The sequence below is a fragment of the Botryllus schlosseri genome, chromosome 15 (genome assembly GCF_051294905.1).
Source record: "Botryllus schlosseri isolate E-star chromosome 15, Bs_hap1, whole genome shotgun sequence".
NCBI classification, from domain to species: domain Eukaryota; kingdom Metazoa; phylum Chordata; class Ascidiacea; order Stolidobranchia; family Styelidae; genus Botryllus; species Botryllus schlosseri.
This window is the reverse complement of record NC_137250.1, coordinates 17435813-17446012: the sequence shown is the minus strand read 5'-3', so window position 1 is coordinate 17446012 and position 10200 is coordinate 17435813. Positions and strand designations below refer to the sequence as shown.

Genomic DNA, 10200 nt, shown 5'->3' with positions numbered 1-10200 from the left:
CTCTTCAAAATTCACGCCGATAACCGAGCGATTACGACTCAGATCTCGCCATCAACCAATCACTTTCTGCTGACATCATACACGCTACTGGATTTTCTCGATATAGAAAGACTGCCGCCAATATTACTGCATCGACCTACCGCGTCTACCGGAAAAACAAAACCGACACTGGGCAACACCCGCGAAGCCATTTTCGCTCGTAATTCCACCCGGAACTAATATAATCTCATCGTTTCCCAGTCCTAGCCGCGTAAAATTCCATGCCGCAAAACACACCAATCAAAATCTCGATTTCGAGAAGTGCCATGTAGCCTCCGATCAGCCGTATTCCTCGTCAGATTCTTATTCGGCCTCTTTCAGCCAGTCGACAAACTTTTGCACCTGGAGAGAGAGATTGGCAACGGAATGAACCCCTGACGAGAGTCAACCGGAAATATTCGGGTGTATCTCAGTATGAATAAATTATTCAATCGTATATCGAAGTTCTGTACCGCCAACGTTCACTTGGAATTAACTTTGGTTAGCTAGCGCGTTTGCTAAGGTCTGCGTCCCGCTACGTGTAAATCTCTGATTAGGTCGAAGAATGCGTACTGTGATACAGGCAAATTCTCAGGGAGGCGTATTACGAAGTCTCAGTCCAAATAGAGTGCGCCCCGACAATTTCACTGGAATGCCAGTCGTAGTACGCAACAGAGGTCGTCAGTAACAAAGTACTTCTAAATTTTTCGAGTACCTAAAGTAGGCTTTAGCGACTTGCACTACTTACTCGAGGGTTACGATTTTAGACTTCTACGTAACAGTTTTCAGTATTTTCAGGCAAAGCTAGGCCAAGAATACTTGCTTCACAACTTACCTGAAAATCGCTATTCTATTCCACTACACTCTAAGTTTTGAAGTGTTGCTCAACCCGGAAAATTGAACACGAAACGTGATCCAAAAATTGAACGCCTAGAAGTGTTGCGAAGTCTTTAAATTAAAAGTGTTTAGTCTCAAAGTGGCTGGTTGACTGGTCATCAGAACGCAGGGCTCAAAATGAAATCAGATTTTATTGATTCATTAATAAATGACGCTTATAATACCCAACCTAGGTGATTAAATACGAGAAAAAATTCAAATTTCCAATAGCTACTGTGACAGGGTTTCATAAATTCAAATCGGCAGTTAAAACCGTTTCCGGAATAGTCCATGAAATCATGAACATCACAAATGATTAAGAGCAAACTCACTAAAAATATCATGCAACTCGCTCAATCATGAAAATGAATGCATTGGGATAGTGATAACAAAATATCATATAGTATCTTAAACTTCCGTGACAGGGCATGGAATCAAATAAAGTGATTACGTCCGTTAGCGGAAAACATGATCAACACTTACTTAAAACTGATCAAATACTGGTTTGTAAATTTCTAATAATATTATAAACAAACAAACAATGAATGTATCAGTATCACTACCACCACCACGATAACCAACCATAAGTATTTTTTTACTCCTAATGAAACCAGGCCGGCTAAACAGGCATCAAAAATATTCTAGTGCTAGCCTTACAAGTATTTATATCAGGTTAATGCCAATCGCTTTTGTTTAAACAATAAAGAAATCGTTTCTTTGAGTCCATACAAATTTTGCAGATTTATAGAAAAGATTTTGTTGTTATTTATCAGTCTGCTGCAAAAAATGAAATCTGGAAGTCATTAAGGCAGTGGTTCTCAAACGTTTTTAGACACGCCCCCCTTATGATAGCAAAAAAATCCACACACCCCTTATCGTCGTATCATAAAATTGAAAAAAGCAACAAGAACGCTAGAAATCCCATGGATGGCAGTGACGGTAATGGTTGTTGATGAGAGAATATTCAAATATTAAATTCTGACCATACACAGAGAAATAACTACAAGCTGCCATGTGCGAAAAAGATTTTAGTTGACTGCGGCTTCACGCCCCTTCAAATGCTTTCTCCTGTTTGAGAACCACTCCTTTAGGGTATGACAATCCAATGCATAGCAGCTCAAAACGTCAACAATGTTTCTGAATACTCCATTTTCACTGAAGCCTTTTTATATTCTTGCCATCAGCTGCAATCCAGGCTCGGTGAATCTCTGATTCGTGGCGTGCCATGGTGTTTGCTTCTTTTTACTGGTCGACTCCAAGTTGCGCTCCTTGAAAATGTGATTAAATTCCAAAGTTTTGAATATGTCAATGAAAATTCTAAATTTTATGCAGAAATAAATATAAATATTTCAGACATGTAGGTTACAGAAGCGCAGGAAAGGCGCTCGGATACATGTGAAATCCTATCACTGAGCAGGACTAAAATTAGCAAAACGACTAATAAAAATATCTTGAATCAGGTCTGCGTTTTTTTCAATTCGGCCATTTTGACATTTACATTGACATTCAGACGCACAGGCAACAGTGAGAATGCAGAACTGTAACTCAGAATGAAATTTATAGCAGAACGTTGCAGGTCTATGTAAATTTGTATGATCCACAAAACAGGAAGATTACGGTACCTGTTTCAATAAGACATGCGCTCGGATCTTGGATTATATTCGTTTGTCTCTCGACAGTTGACTTCATCAACCTCGTTTTGCTGAAAATATCGTTTTGCTGAAAATATAATTGATTGCAAACAAGATCCGACAATAAATATAGTAGAATCGTTGTTCCTATGGGTTCATATTTCCATTATAATAATTGACATACGGTAGGCTTTACATATAACTTTGATTCTAAGATTTTATAGCTGCTTCGAATTGAAACGAGAAAATTTATCAGACGGAGGACACATTGATTGTCTTTATTACAAAAACTTCGTGACATCTTTTCGAAGGTGTTGATTACGTTTCCTTCATTGCAGTAATTGTAACTGATATTCACCTGGTCCTAGTATAGTTCAGTAAGCAATGGTTTAAATATAAGTTACACCAGCTCTTTACATTCAACTACACCTATGTTCAATTTACACAGATCAAGCCTTTCTTCAGCTCATATCGCACATATAGATAGTTTTTGAGAAAATTAGGACCGCAAAAACCCGCACATTACATAATCAATGGTGATATATGGAATGAATAAATCGACTTACATAATTACATGTTTCCGTGGGTTCTTGAGACAGAAGTTTGTATCGCAAAAGATGACTGCACCGGCACAAAATCCGTTCAGATGACTCCTCACGTCACTATCAACTTTATCTGTTAGCGCAGACACGGTAGATCCAGGGGCTCTTTTCGAAGAGTCGACATCAGTTGGATGAATTTGAGGATCAATCCAGGACTGTTGAAAAGAAAATACTTGTTTTAAAAATTTGCAATACAAGGGAACTATCCAATATTCGAACAGCTTCTTCGAGGTACAAAACTTCAATATAAAATTGAATGGTACATGCATATTGAAATGAGCCCGAATATTTTCGGCTGAGACTCGTCAGGGGTAATCGTCAGCAACTAGTAGAGAATTCAAAAGAACGTTGTATATTTAGCATACTTTCCTGGATTGTTAATCATTTAGTGAAATTTTACCAGCCAACATTCATAAAAATAACCGAATGCAGCAGAATCAAATTCATTATCTAAGGATATACCAGTTTACTTACGAAACACTGCGATGCTTACCAGTATTTTAAACACCAAATGCATTTCAAAAGGTGCCAATTTCAATACATACTACCTGCACATTAGGGCATTTTTCATATTCTTTCCGTCAGCCGCAACCCAGGCTTGATGAGTCCCTGATTCGTGGCATGCCATGGCGGCTCCATCTTTTTACTGTGGTCAAATCCAAATGCTGCTCCTAGAAAATACGATAAACACCAAAGGAAAATTGTAAATTTTATGCAGAAGTAAATATCAATATTTCACACAGGTAGGTTACAGAAGCGCAGGAGAGGTGCTCAGCCCCCTAGGTTGAGAACCACTGACCTAGCCCATTATAGTTCAATAAGCAATAGTTAAAATACGAGTTACACGAGCTCATTACGTTCAACTACATCTCTGTTCAGTGTACACTGTACAGTCTGCACAGTTTAAGCCTTTTTCAGCTCATATCGAATAGTCCGTAAGCTACTCTGCGTGAGGAAAGTAGGACTGCAAAAACCAGCAAATTACATAATCAATGGTGATATATAAAATGAATTAGTAGGCTTACATAATCACATGTATCCATGGGTTCTTGAGACAAAGGTCTGTATCACATAAGATGACTGTGCCGGCACAAAGTCCGTTACGAACGACTCCTCACGTCACTGTCAACATTGTCTGATAGCGCAGGCACGGTAGGCCCAGGGGGCTCTTTTCAAGGAGTCGACATCAGTTAGACGAATTTGAAGATCAATCCAAGACTATTGAAAAGAGAATATTTGTTTCAAAAATTATTAATACAAATGAACTACTCAGTAATCACGCAGATATCATTCTGGATACAGTTGTTGTTTTCTTCAATAAGTTGTGCGTGGCAGAAGGGTGTCTTTCATAGAATAATTAAGTAATGGAATGGAATGTTTCAAATGACGTTACCACCAATTTTACTCTGGCACAGGTAGTATACTTCCTGGATTGTTAACAATTTTAGTGAAATTTTATCAGCAAACATTCATAAAAATCTTTATCACGAAGATAACCGAATGCAACAAAATCAAATTAATTATCTAAGGATATACCGGTTCACTTACAAAACACTGTGATGCTTACCAGTATTCCATACAGCAAATGCATCTCAAAAAGGTGCCAATTTCAATACATACTACCTGCAAAATAGAGTTTAGTTCAGTTACCGTATCATAATAAACTCAGGAAAGTCAAATTTGGGGATTGGGCAAAACAAATACTACCCCTTATGATCAATGGTTTGGTAAAAAGGTGGTTTGTTTGGCTGCGCTATTATCAGGGCGATTTTTTGGACCTAAAAAAGGAAGAGTTTGACCAAAAAATCCAAATTCACACATATTTCGACGATAAAAAACTTAATTTTGACCCCATGTACTTAAATTAGGTGTTTCTCACATAATGTTAGAATCGAACTACCGGTACTTATCGTTATATCTGGCTGGAGCTATCCGTTCTTCCGAAGTAGTTTGACCTGAAAAAAATCTTTTGGCATGAAAACTGACAAATTTTTACATAAATAAACCTTATTTTATCTAAATCTGGGTCCATGAAGAATTCCAGTATTAGTTACATCTCGTCTTATGGTAGAAATATTTAAAACTGGGTTGTAGTACAACGAAAGATACTTTCCTACATTTTCGGGTAGAAAGTGTCTGTCCTTACTAAGTAGCTTGGCAAGAATGGAGAAAGAACCTTCACCAGCAGCAGTGGTTGGCCGGCAACACTGAAGTTGTGCGTACACTGCAGGTGACACACCGTGTTGCTTCATTATGACAAAGTTGTCTGCATCGCAATTTTTCATCATACGGTTTCTAATAGAAAAACCAATGCCCAAGCAGTCTTGCTTCAGTTACGATGCTGCAGTAGGCTACGTTGAGCATTTGTTTCATTCGACAGTTTATGATTCACAATGATGGCCCATCTACAACGGTAGGACTATAAAGTAGGCTACAAGATGTAAATTGTAAAATGATATGTTCGTCGACAGTGCAATCATCTATGATACAAACGAAATGCAAGTTGCCAAAACAATTTCGACTTTGTAAACAATTTTCGCAAATTTTGACCCAGCAGTACAATTTTGACAAAATTTTGACCTATTTTGACATGTCAAAAAAATCGCCTTGGTTAACACCTTACCACTTGGAATAAACAGTACAGTGTAAAATGTGTTGCAGTTGAAAAACCATCAAAACCGTTGCATGACTATCATACCGGTATTCAATTGCTGACATTGCAGTACTTGTCCACAATGGACCACAATATCGCCTACATAGGGATATTTCAGTGTGGATAGAGAGAACATCCCTTTATCTATATATTAAAAAAGTTAGTTCGATAGCAGCTTCCCATCAGTATTCAGTTCCGTAGTACTGGACCTGGTCGCAGCCTGGTATATTATCAGATGCGAAGTTCGATCATCCAGCAATAAGATCAGACGAATCATAAACTACAAAACATCTAAAGAACATTCACATGAATAAGGGATATCAGTAGCCTACTAAAACATCTAAAACGAACGACCTTACTGCAATGTCAAAACGAGCTCATTTTATGACTATTTTCACATTACATATATTCAATAATATTTACCGCATTTCCATACCTTACAGTACATGGATGTTATGATCCTTTACGCCTTCAGGTAGCAAAAACTGCTTCAATATATCCATTCCGCCAAGTCTTTTCGTGTACCCTACTCTCTGCCTGAAGCCTGACGAACCACCAATTCAAATTCCGAACTGAAATCGAGCGCGCTCTACCGTAACGAAGGTGGTGACTCCTCTGCGTCACAGGGAAATATGTATATTTTATTGAAATATTACCCTTAAACTTAGTGGTTTGGTCATTTTACATATACCAGGATTTTTTGTGATCCCCAAACGTACCGATAGTTTATGAATGCGAAATTGATGATAAATTACGAAGTATAAATTTTCTTGAAAGTAAGCCGCAGTGGCGAAGTGTTACATATGAACGGAAAAATACGCAGAAGTGTTGCGACGATAATGGGCCAATGCGTTTATATGCCCAAAAAGTGTGTCTGTACGCAGAAAAAAGTGTTATGAAGTGTTCAACACGACCTTGCGGATTTAGAGTGTACATTATTCTATATTAGACTATTTATGCGTATACAGTTCTCAGTAGTTCCATACTTGGAAATCGCTAATTGCTGCTTGTACTCGAGTAGAAATCACTACATTATTCTATATTAGACTATTTATGCGTCCACAGTTCTCAGTAGTTCCATACTTGGAAATCGCTAATTGCTGCTTGTACTCGAGTAGATTCACGTGATTTCTCCTTTCATACTACCAAAGATGAATACTCCGACAACTAACGTAACCCGGGAGATTCACGATGCCGAAAATAAACAGTTAATTTTCGTCTGCTCAGACATAACCCAACAATCCTACACGACAAGGGCGCCATGAAAAAAATATTTTGCACGGTCTAGGCACGCGCGGGACCTCTTTCAGACACCTTGTATCACGAGGAATCAAGTGTCGCATTCCCAGCACGTTAAATATCAATGACGCGTTGAACGCAGGCATCAAGGTTTACCGGAAGAGACCGCTATTAGTGTCTACACATGCTGAGGTTAAAACCTACAGATGCACGCAGTTTCTCCGGAGAAAGATCGGGGTACGCCGCACCTTGCACAGAGGCCGGTCGCTGATGCCAGTGAAAGATGACCTCCTCGGCGATCACGTCTTTCTCGTACAGCAAAAGTAAAACCTGAGAAAGTCGACTGTCAGCTTTTTCACGCAGCGACCAAACGTCGGCACACATCCTACCTTGACCAGACACTCGAAGGCGTCTTTGTTTGCGAGGCAGTACTGTTAAGTTCTGGATCTTGTTTGAACAATAACTCAATACGACGAGGTTGCAATATGAAATCAGTATATTATCAGCAGAATAACTATAGATAAGCGACACGATCCAGAGTTCAGTTAACGAAAAGACGAGTAGACAACAGAACACAGGGCATAAATACAAGCACGACACACGAGGAAATAATGATTGGCGGTAATTACTAGTCCTATAGAAATTAGGAGTTGAACAACACTAAACGTAAATGCACGAACATAACAAGTACCGTTCGATCTCGCGCAGGCAGTCGATTTGCGACTGGGCGTACTTGTTGTAATTGACAAACACTGGGCACATGTGTACGAGAAGCTAAACTGAAAGAAGAACTTGTCAAGCAAACTCGGTAACTATGCGTAGTTTATGCATCTTTTGGGATTTGAGCGATAACATTTTTCTTGTAATACACACATAGTCGCTTGATTATCGGCATCGCAACACCTGTGGATGTAAAGATTTGAAAAAAAAAACGAGTCAGGATTACCCGTTTTGAGTATGAGACGCATATACAAGAAGTCGGGTATCAGTTGGTCCGCAAATAATTTTCAGCGTCGCACCACCCGTAGTCAATCGTATGTTACAAATTATTCAATTGAATAGTATACTGATATTGAAATGAGCCCGAATATTTTCGGCTGACACTCGTCAGGGGTAATCGTCAGCAACTAGTAGAGCAGAGGTCTCAAACTCAAATGTGCTCGCGGGTCAATTTCCTAGTTTTTGATGACGCCGCGGGCAGCAGCATAATAATAAGGATAATTTCCAAGTAGGCCTTATTTGACGGGAGCTTGCAGACAGGCATTCCACAAACATCGTGAAAATGTAATTTTCTATTGTGCTATTCCCGCTTGACACGAAAAAAATCGCATTTTCAAATATTTGTATAAAATTGTTTTTGTGCTGGCCATAATTTGTTAAAACAATGAGTTGTAGACATAATGCGAGAGGATGCATCATGACATCGTAAAACTGTTTAAACGGGTTATAATATTGCAGTTAGTGGACCTAAAAAATAGAATCTTTTAAAATCTACTGAAGATTGATCTGATACCACAACATTTGAGCAGTTTAGCCTAATCCTGGTTTTGATATAGTTGTGATAAGTAGGTGATTGTTATTGTTACTGTCATTGCCAAAGTCAAAATTATATCAGCGTTAGATTTTTCCTTCTATTATTATTGGAACATATCAATGACAACTTGAATATAATCATTATTGAGCCATAGTAATAGCATTGTTTCTTAACCTTTGCGATCGTACCCCTCGTGCTTCCAATAAGATTTCTCGTAGCCCATGTTCATTTTCAACACAATTTCTGATGGTAGGCCTTCCTATATAAAAATCAAAAAGCCCATCTACATAAAATCACGCGTAACGCAAAGACCATTTTTCAGTTGAATAAATTGGCTAAGAAAATATTTGGATATGAATTGGATACCATGCAGGCCACGTTGACACTTACTAGATACTACGACATTTTTTCTTAGTACTCATGAATAGGCAAAATTGCATTTAACGCTTTAGTCAAGCTTCGTCGTTATAGATTCAAAGTAATTCATAACTATATTGAAGCTTATATGCTGAAATACCATATAAATAGGCCATAACTGATCATTCGTTTACGCCATTTGACGTCACGCCATATTCAAAATGGAATGCGGAATAATATCCTTCATCAATACCAACACTCGACGGTATACCAAGTCATAGACGTCTTGTCCTATGGTGTGTGATGTAGCACAAAATTCAAATACTGCCAGCCGAATAGCGATGCTCCCGCCTGCAATAAAGGCCGGCGAAACATGACCTAAACAACTACTGCTTTAATTTTTAACACAGGAACTTGCTTCACAATATCTGCTGTGGAAAAAGTGATGCGTTGCGTTTCCGAATGTGTCAGCTACGCGTGGAAGAAGACAGTACAACTAGGAACTGCATGCGCTATGGACATCGATTGTTGGCTGCAAGCTGAAGATGTCATAGCCGCAACTTGCGTGTCCATGTGCAAAAGCAATTCAATTAACAACACCCTCGTGAAATTATTTCGATATGCATCATACAATACAACTGTATTCAGCTATGTTGGATTCCCTAAGGAATATATCCTCATGCTTGCAAAATTATGGCATTGACGGAGAGAAAGCTATGCTCGCCTGTGAATTTGATACAGATTGCTGGGCAAGGAAATTCGGAGGGGTGTCAGCAGACTGCCTCATGCAACTATCGAGAGATGAAAACATGAGACGACCAAGAAAAGGTATAAAGTATAATTTGAACGCTTTATGGCGGTACGGTGGATATCGCAATGTCTTTTTCGCCATGGCAGATGAGTATATAGGCCCCAAGATATGCGAGCACACATGCAAGAATATAATAACCATGTGTGGTGTCAACCTACATAAACGCGCTTTCAGAATCGCCGCCGGTAGCAGACTCCTTGATCACCCAATCAGCAAGCTGCTGCTGTCGTGGTCAATGAAGCGTAGCCGATTAGCCAATCAAGACTCGTGGTTTCGTGATTATTAGTCCTCTCGCCGTTCTATGGTCGGTGGCACGCCCATTCATCGGCAGCTACTTTCAAACGCTTTGCACGAAATCTTAGCGGCCTTCCTGTGAGCTTCTTTTAGGCCCAGTGTCGTATTTTATCAATAATCTATGGAATGAGACATTACAACGGAGGATTTGTAAGATTTTCCAAATTTTAGACAACCCTACTGAT

At 39.0% G+C, this 10200-nt stretch overlaps 1 long non-coding RNA gene across 1 annotated transcript; it reads right to left on the bottom strand.

The window, feature by feature from the left end:
• Positions 1-203: 203 nt before the first annotated feature.
• LOC145456811 (uncharacterized) lies at positions 204-7455 on the bottom strand. The gene is made up of 3 exons (XR_013920715.1): positions 7409-7455; positions 7224-7349; positions 204-381 (listed from the first exon to the last, which is right to left on the bottom strand). It is a non-coding gene; the product is annotated as an uncharacterized LOC145456811 (long non-coding RNA).
• Between the last annotated feature and the right edge of the window lie 2745 nt (positions 7456-10200).